This window comes from Sprattus sprattus (assembly GCF_963457725.1).
Source record: "Sprattus sprattus genome assembly, chromosome: 2".
Classification (NCBI taxonomy): Eukaryota; Metazoa; Chordata; class Actinopteri; order Clupeiformes; family Clupeidae; genus Sprattus; species Sprattus sprattus.
The window spans coordinates 28,690,936-28,700,935 of record NC_137921.1 but is presented as its reverse complement, the minus strand read 5'-3'; the positions used below and the strand labels follow the sequence as shown (position 1 = coordinate 28,700,935).

Here is a 10,000-nt window from a genome sequence, read left to right as displayed (position 1 = left end):
GGGATGGGGTGGGGGGGGGGGGGAAGCTGGGTCAAGAGTAAACTCCTCTGTTCCTTTGCCAGGTTACTAGACTGGGAGATTCAGACTTCTGTTTGTTTTGTGTTGGATTATATTATGCAGTGCAGTGTCTGCGTTGTGTGTGTGTGTGTGTGTGTGTGTGTGTGTGTGTGTGTGTGTGCGTGTGTGTGTGTGTGTGTGTGTGTGTATATCTGTGTCTGCAAAAAGAGAGAATGAGAGAAACCTTTCATGTTCAAACGCTTTAAATAGGCCTGTTGGGTTTGTGGAGAGTATATTCTCCTGGGTGTGTGGTGGCCTGGTTACTTTGTCAGCTCAGAAGAGCGTAGTGCTGAAAAGCTTTTTTCTTTTTCTTTTCACACCAACGGCACCAACTAACAAAACAAACCTTCTAGCATCTTCCTCTCTTGCCCTCCCCCTCTCTGTGCTGACCATCCTAAATGCCTTCTTCAATCCTCCAGCTCTGATGGGCTCTGTGTTCGTCTACGCACAGAAAGACACGGGTAGATGGAGACTACTGAAGGAGTTGTGTCATTACAAGTCTGTTACTGCTGTTTTAGACACACACACACACACACACACACACACACACACACACACACACACACACACACACACACACACACACACACACACACACACACACACACACACACACACACACACACACACACACACACACACACACACACACACACACACACACACACACACACAGTCGCACGCACCGTAGGGTGGCCGGTTCGATCCCCGACCAGAAGGAAAAATGTGGGCGGGGGAAGTGGTAGACCACAGCTCTCCCATGTCTTGAGCAAGGCACCTAACCCCGATCACTGCTCCCCGGGCGCCGCCAAAGGCAGCTCACTGCTCCGGGTTAGTGTGTAACCTCACTTCACTGTGTGTGTGTCACTTCCCTGGATGGGTTAAATGCAGAGGTGGATTTCAGAGTGTGTGTGTCTACACCACCTCTGCCATAGAGAGGACTTTCACTTTTCACTTTTCACCATCTTGTCTCTCTGGATGTTGGTTGTGTTTACTGAAGTCAGTTCAACACACACACACACACTCACACTCACACACACCATGTTGTCTCTCTGGATGTTGGTTGTGTTTACTGAAGTCAGTTCATCACACACACACACACACACACACACACACACACACACACACACACACACACACACACACACACACACACACACACACACACACACACACACACCTGATGCCTGTCTGGGTGTTGGTCGTGTGCACTGAGGCCTTCTCACCTCGTTACCTTTACCCAGAACGTCATGCTAGGCCTGAAAGGAGCAGAAAGGAGATATCCGCTGATTATTCACATGTTGGTCTCAGAGTGAAATAATACAACCAGGTCCAATTGCCATAAAATACTGGATAGGCAGACAGAAATGCTGCTGTTTCAATTTCGCCTCAGAAAAGGGCACCATTTTATGTACGGCTGTGTGTGTGTGTGTGTGTGTGTGTGTGTGTGTTTTTTTTTTTTTTCTGTCAGCGTAATTGCATTCCTTGACCATGTTCAGGTATAATTTGTTCCGGTCGGTGAGCGGGCGTACGTGTTTTTCCGATTTCCTGGAGGGATGTCTAAAACAATTAAGCTTAACCTGAGCCACACAGAAGTGTGTTATTATCCCAGGATGAGTCCGGAGTCCAACCCTCCGCCACGTCACGTTACGTTGTTGAGGTTGCATCACTGCCTACTGCACAGTGTGTGTGTCTTATTTAAATGTTTGTTATTTGTTTATTGTTGCCAAGGCGGGGGATCAAATTAACTCTCTGACCTTTTCCTCGGCTCGACTCGTAAATGTCCGCCCAGGTTCTTCGCTCGGTCGAGGTGAATTTTCTGCTGACCCAGAGTCACTGCTATCGCCGTGGCAACGCTGTCGGCTCAGGTCTCCCGAGAACTGCTTCCCCGTCTGCACCATTAGCCTGTAATTTGAGATTTTAGATTTGTATCTGTCCCCCATTTCAACCCGAGGAAGCCAAGGTCAGAGCCAGCAAGAGGGTGGTTCTTTAGCCAGATAGTGGTAGATTTTGAAACTGATCTGGCCCTGATGTGGATTGGATATGGACCTGATGTGGCCTGATATGGCCCTGATATGGTCCTGATACGGCCCTCATATGGTCCTGATACGGCCCTCATATGGCCCTGATATGGCCATGATGTGGCCCTGATGTGGCCTGATATGGCCCTGATATGGTCCTGATACGGCCCTCATATGGCCCTGATGTGGTCCTGTTATGGCCCTGATATGGCCCTGATTTGGTCCTGATACGGCCCTCATATGGCCCTGATGTGGCCCTGATGTGGCCCTGATATGGCCCTGATGTGGCCCTGATATGACCCTGATGTGGCCCTGATATGGCCCTGATGTGGCCCTGATATGGCCCTGATGTGGCTTGATATGGCCCTCATATGGCCTGGATATGGCCCTGATGTGGACCTGATGTGGCTTGATATGGCCCTGAGTCCGCTGGCATCTGTGGAGATTGGTTATTGGTTATTATATTGTAATGGTAATTGGTTATTATATTTTAAAGGTAATTGGCTCAGAGAGGATAAGAAAGCTGAGTGAGTAAAAGCCTGTGACCAGAGGCTGAAGGATGGATAGAGGGAAAGAGAGAGAGCTGATGAGTGCTGCAGGAATGAAAAAAGACGAGAGAGAGAGGGAGTGAGAGAGAGAGAGAGAAAGAGAAAGAGAGAGAGAAAGCCTGGGGCCAGGATAAGAAGGAGGTAGCAGGAAAGGTTTAGAGAGAAGGAGAGTGATGGACAGATGACAGATTTGCAGAAGAGTTGGCAGATTTGAGGTAACTGACGAACTGACTTGGCTTGTGGCTATGGAGTGGGGGTCCTGCAGAGGGCTGGGCAGTAGAGCCATGAGAGAGGCAGTAGAGCCATGAGAGATGCAGTAGAACCATGACCAAGGCAGCCAGAGGCAGTAGAGTCTTGACAGAGGGACTGTGTTTGGGGTTGCAGAGATCTGCAGGAGAGCTGGTTCCAAGGGGCTATTACCAAAGGACAGGAAGACAAATTGAAAGGCAGAAGCTTTAGCACTGGCGTGTGTGTGTGTGTGTGTGTGTGTGTGTGTGTGTGTGTGTGTGTGTGTGTGTGTGTGTGTGTGTGTGTGTGTGTGTGTGTGTGTGTGTGTGTGTGTGTGTGTGTGTGTGTGTCTGTGTGAAGCTCTTAGGCCCTTTGCCCGTTGGCATCAGTCAGATTTCACCCCCATTTCACCGCTGAGCGAAGGGACCCAGGGTTAAGGCAAGCCCGGTGGGCCAGCGGCTAGTATTTATCTCAGGGGAAAGAAAGCTGGAGAGCGTTAGCGGGGGAGAATAACTGAATGCAGCCATACGTTTAGCATGCTAATGCTCCTGGCCTGGTGTTGTTGTAGTTTTTACCAGGAAGCCTCATCATAGATGACACGGGGGATGATAAATAAATAAGAGGCCTGAGGGTCTGATGTTTTTTCTGCACTTGCCAGCGCAGGGTGGGGGGAGGAATTTGGGGTGGGGGGGAATGTCAGATAAGGTGGCACGTTGTTTTAGTTTCTTTGTAGCTTTTTCAGGTATACTAGCACAAACATCACAGATAATGGAATTCCAGCTCTGTCCTCTTTGCCCTGTGGCTAAAAGTAAGGACTAATGCCTAGCAGTCTATCTCTCTTTCTCTCTATTCCTTTCTCTCTTTCTCTCTATTCCTCTTTCGTTTTTTTTCTCTCTCCCTCCTTCACTGTCTCGTGCTCTCTTTCTCTTTCTTTCTCTCGCTGTTTAAGTCCATGTATCTGTGTATCTCTCACTCTTTCATTCTCTCTCCATCTCTCACTTTTTCTTACTCTCTCTGTCTTATTGTGCCTTTTGTGCATGTCTCTGTATTGCTCACTCCCTCTCTCTCTCTCCCTCTACCTCTCCCTCTCCCTCTCTCTCTCCCTCTACCTCTGTCTCTCTCCCTCTCCCTCTCCCTCTCCCTCTCCCTCTCTCTCTCTCTCTCTCTCCTCCGGACTCTGTATCACTGACACCACAGCACCCATATTGTTATAGAGATTGTGTTAAGGCCAGCCTGCAGAGTGTCAGGTGATGGTGTAAGCTCTGCGTGTCTGCAAGTCTGTGTGTGTGTGTCTGTGAGTGTGTTTCTCTGTGTGTGTGTGTGTGTGTGTGTGTATGTGTCTCTCTCTGTGTGTCTCTGTGTGCTTGTGTGTGTGTGTGTGTGTGTGTGTGTGTGTGAGTGTGTGTGTGTGCGCGCGCATCCAGACCTGCTGTTAGACTTATCACCAGGCTCTAGGCGGCGGCAGGCAGGCTGGTAAGCCACCATACATACAGAAAAGCTCCGTCTGTACAAATACAGGTCTCCGACTCAATGATAATAATATTAATAATTTAAACAAATAACATTTTAAGCATCTTTAGGGCCACCCAATGACACTGTATGTTGAGACTGAAAAGAAATGTATAAAATCATAAAGGATGTGTGTGTGTGTGTGTGTGTGTGTGTGTGTGTGTGTGTGTGTGTGTGTGTGTGTGTGTGTGCGCATCAGTAAGGGGCACACCTTCATAAGTAAGCGCTAGCACACGACCCCTCGATGCATTATTCTTTTTTATTTCCATCTCCCGCTCCACTCGCTACACACGGACAGCAGCCAACCCTGGGCACGTAAAAGCAGGAGAGAGCTTTAACGAGAGGATGAAACAAGCTTGTTCGCTCTTTCTTTTTTCATTGCATGGCTCACTCACTCTCTCTTGCATGACGACTGTCAGATTGCACCACCAGCAGCCCCCGATGAAGAGGGCAGGTGATGATCCTCGTGCCTCCCTCCATCCCTTCTCCCTCCTCCCCCCCTTCCCCTCTCCCTCTCGCCCACTGTCTCTCCTCCGCTCGGCCGCTCGGCCGCTCACCCACCACGCCACCGCGGCATCGGTGGCTTGGGTAATTAAAGGCCTGTTCATGAATAATTAAGGCAGGCCGCCACTCTGTGCCAGTGAGTGGGCGCCCGCTGCCTCATCAATGAAACATCAGAGATTCCCTGAGCTTTTGATTAAACATAAAGAGGAAATGAGACGATGAGCAGGGATCTGCGCTCTCTCTCTCTCTCTCTCTCTCTCTCTCTTTCTCTCTCTCCCTCTCCCTCTCCCTCTCCCTCTCTCTCTCTCTCCCTCTCTCTCTCTCTCTCTCTCTCTGGCGTGACCACTGGCGAGCTAGCGCTAACGCTAACCGCCACTTGCGCCAGGTCAGCAGAAGAAGCGCTGGCACGATCCCGCTGTGCCGTACGCTACTCCTCTTCCTCCTCCTCCTCATCGGCGTGATGATGCTGGCAGGTTGTCGGGGGAGCGGGATGGGGAAGAGGACGAGATCGCAGGGCTCCGCTCGAGCTCAAGCCAGCCAGCCGGCCAGGCGTTGGCATCGGGAACCTCCCACGCCTCACACATGCCAAGGGGCCGAGTCGGCTGCTGCCAGGGTGGCAGGGGGACAACCTCCCCAACCATTCCCCCCCACCCCCACCCACCACAACCATTACCCCCCCACCCCCACCCACCCCAACTATTCCCCCCCACCGCCACCCACCCACCTCCCAGGCCAGGGCATGCGCCCCTGTGACACCCACTCTCTATCTCTCTCCCCCTCTCGATACCACACTCACCACCACCCTGCCCTTCTGTTCACACTGACGCTCTGAGAGTGGCTCTGTGAGCTCACACCCATGGCTATCACCCTAGGAGCCCACACAGATCTGGGAAAGACCTGCTTTGCAATCGGCAGCCATCTTGGAGCTCAGTCTTTGTCTCTTGCTGACTCTCGCCACATAGATGGCCAACTGTCACTCTCACCAAACACCCTGATGTCACACCCATAAGACGTGTATCTCTAAACTTTTAGTTTTGTTACTTTTATTTTCACTTTTTTCGTAAATTATAATGCACTCTCTAGAAGGATAGTTTATGTCAGTTGAGCTACCAGTTATAGAGGGTACTAATTACGCCGATCTGTTTACAGAGTGCATGCCATGCCAACATACTGCTGAATTAAAGGATTGAAGACACACTTATAAGATCCTCATTGATCTGTATTCCTCATATCTTATTGACACATGGTCAATTAGACTTTCAAATGAGGTTCCTCAGCAACATTAGGATGCAGAGGGGTTGGCAGCTGCGGGCATGCTGTCATGTGAATTATGTGTGAAGCAAACGTACCACACACTCACATACACACACACACACACACTCACACACTCATACAAACACATATACTCCCACGCATGCTTTCACCCACACACACACACACACACACACACACACACACACACACACACACACACACACACACACACACACCACTACTCCTCAGTCAAGCAGCTAAGAACATGGCCTGAAGCACAGCATTAAGTGCTCTGGCACTCCTATGTACATTTTACACCAATTTACATCTTAGGGAGGAAATGCATGGGCATACTAGCGATGTGTGTGTGTGTGTGTTTGGGTGGGTGAGTGTGTGTGTAAGCGTGTACATGTGTTTGTGTGAGTATGTTTTGTGTGGGTGTGTGTATGAGTGTTTGTGTGTGTGTTTTTACGATAATTTTCACACTTGTCCATGTCCACTTTATCAAATCTCCGTTGCCGTGAACATTGACTGGCATGTCGGAAGAAGTGGTCATTGAATGTATTTTGAGTTGAAGGAATAACAAATGTATCCATAGTTTAGTTCACATAGTCTCAGTGGCGGTCCGTGCATTTCACGACTAGGCCTTCAGCGATGTCCTACACGATGTTAAACTGAGTGAATCCACCTCCTAATACCATCATTACGACGCCATGGCTCTCGAACCATTATATTTATACAGAAAGGCAGTATAAGTGAGCATTGCATCACCTTAACATAGTCGAGTACAACAGACTTTATTAATATTTCCGGAGCATTTAAAATCAATACACCCGTATTAACAATACATTAAGAGTAGTAAACGCTCAGTTATATGATCGCTTGGATATTACTGTCACAACTTAAAAATAAAAGGCGATTTTCAGGGATTAGTCTACAAAGTTGTATTAAGTCCACCGAAAGTAGCCTATGTGAGCTTTAACAAGTTTGTCCACTAAACATCGCATTGTCCCACCTGCAAAGCAGTTTCGTTCCCATCCTCTCGATATCCAGTTTTTCTTGAAAGTTCCGTCTTGAAAATGGCGTTGTAATTGTATCAAAAACTGGAATAATCAAGTTGGTGTAAACAACTAGTTTATTTGAGTTGGTTAATGTAATTATATTTAGTCTTACCAATTGAAGCAACTAGCATAATAAGCATTGTAACCGATGTACGTCGTTTTCACTGAAGCACTGCACCGGTCTGCCTCAGTATCCAATCAAGGGACGTTTACGTGTCACGTTCTAGAAGGCCCAATGTCGCCAACTCGAAATCTGATTGGTTGTCACAACTGTCTGTTTCAGTTCATTCAACTTAAATGAACTGAAACAGCCAGTTGTGATAACCAATCAGATGTACACGGGCCTTCAATGTGAATTCCGAAGGCCTCAGGGAAGATTTCTGTTCTCGGGGAAGATTTCTTGGAGCGTGGCAACACATGATAGCTGAAATATGATTGTATGAAAGCTCTAACATAAATTAACAACACTGGAAGCTATGAAATGAAGATAATGGACTATGGGGAATAATTAAATTCATATTTATGAAAAGAAAATATTAAAATTAAATTTATTTTATTAAATTTATTTTCTGATGATGTTTAGGCCAGCAGAGAAGGCCTTGAAGGCCCTGACGGACCACCACTGCATAGTCTGTATGGGGAATGTGTGAAGTGTTTTAAAAAACGGTTTCATTTGTGTGTTCAAATACAGTCTATTTCCATCTACAGTGATCTATTTTTTTCCTGAAAGTCTACTGTTTCTACTCAGACTTTTTTTTATTTCCATCTCTGAAACTGGACTGGGGCTGTGGCCCAAACGGTCTCAGTTCGGGCCTGGATCAGGGACTGAACTAGTGACTTTTGGAATGGAATAGAATGCAACAATACACCAGAGAAAAGAAGTTTCCTGGCAATTGAAATGACGTTGCTTTGTAAATATACGGATAAATCAACACGTTGCAAAATAATCAAGGACACTGTTTCCAACAATTTCATGGCATGTTTAAATGTAATTTTCTTTTCTTTAAGGTGTACTCAAAGTTTCTAGTGTTGATTTTCTCTGTTTGCGATTGTCCCCGATATTACAGCTCCTAATGGAAGCAGACGACGGGGGCTATTCACTGGTGCTTAAGCCCGAGGGAAAGCCTGAGGCTGGCCCCAATCTTAAATGGAAAAAAGCCACGTCACTGTCTGGGGCGCTGGGACGTACATCCCTGCTACCTCCTGAGAAGCATCACTGATGTGTGATTAGAACGCTGCCAACTGAAGGTTCCATTTGATGATGTAATAATGAACTAGAGGGACTGTTATGAATGGCAGTTAATGTACATTCTAGATCTGTATGGTGTAATTCTAGAATGATTTGCAGAAAAAACTCTACTTCTCCTACAGGTGGCCTACAGTGGCTGACTGGCCCGGCTCTGGTCCTGTTCTGGCTCAGATCTGGGCCAGCCCCAGATCTCTCTCGCATTCGGCTTCATACAGGCCTCATTATGTCAGTGTTCCTCTGCACCCTGACAAGCTCTTTGTATGCCCCCCCCCCCCCTTTCTGCTCCCCCAGCTTCTTCAAATCTCAGATTCACCCCCACAACACTTACTCACACGCACACACAGATTCACACCACATCAGACAAACACACATACACACACACACACACACACACACACACGCACACACACACACACACACACACACACACACACTCACACACACTCACACACACACACACACACACACACACACACACACACACACACACACACGCATACACAGATTCACCCCACATCAGACAAACACACACACACATACACACATGCATTCACTTCCACATCACAAGTAGAACAGGCCCCCAGCCCATAGAGCTCCAGTGCTTCACAAGACAACCCTCTTCTCTTCTCTACTCTCCTCTACTCTCCCCGCTTTCAGTAGGCGGCAAAGAAAACTTCCAACTTTGGCAGAAGTATCTTTGGAGTTCTCTCATCAGTTTCCCTGATAACGCAATGTGTGCCCCCAGGAACCTCACGCTCTCTTTCTCTGTGTCTCACTCAGAGTTGCTGAGACACACACACACACACACACACACACACACACACAAACACACGCTCTCTTTCTTTGTGTCTGTCTCAGAGTTGCTGAGATGGGCTCCGATGGATCTGCGAGCGTGTCAAGTCAGAGCGAAGAGTGTGTGATGTTTGCCAGCACACTCAGGAAGTGATTGATCCAGATTCTGTGGGCCTTGTTATGCACAGCCTCGGTAGTGGCCTTGCTGAATCAGACCCAGTTAAAGGTGGGGGTTCTGAGTTGTCCTTGTCCAGGTAGGGGGAAAAGGCCATGCTGAAATATTGATGATGTTTAAGTATGTTAACATTCCAGTTATACTATATTGTTGTCTCTCATGAATGAATCATGCACTCTCAGGGACTCTCAGGCAGTGCAGTGTGTAGATTTATAACACACACATTCAGCACACACACACACACAAACATTCAGCACACACATAAACACAGCTCTAAGGCATCTTGTATGCTCACACACATACAGCAGGGATATCCTGTTGCCATAGCGCCCATTGGCAACATTGATGCTTCAAGGGTGGCAGGAATGGAGGGGGGAAAAAAAGATAAGAAGACAACGATTAAAAGAGAGGGAAGAGAGAGAGAGAGAGAGAGAAAGAGAGGGAGAGAGAGAGAGAGAGAGAGAATGGCAGTGAGAGGACAGTTCTCTGATTCATCCTTTTAAAGCTACCCTTTGGCTCCCTGTTTCATTTTGTAAACTGAGTCTGTTAAACGGTGGGTGTTAGGGCACCATACCTGTCTCTCTTTCACACACACACAGACA

At 47.7% G+C, this 10,000-nt stretch overlaps 1 protein-coding gene across 1 annotated transcript in view; it reads left to right on the top strand.

Moving 5' to 3' along the window:
* sema6bb (sema domain, transmembrane domain (TM), and cytoplasmic domain, (semaphorin) 6Bb) overlaps positions 1–10,000 on the top strand; it is a gene marked incomplete at its 3' end in the record, with an annotated part of 106,959 nt that overhangs the window by 240 nt on the left and 96,719 nt on the right. The window lies entirely within an intron of this gene.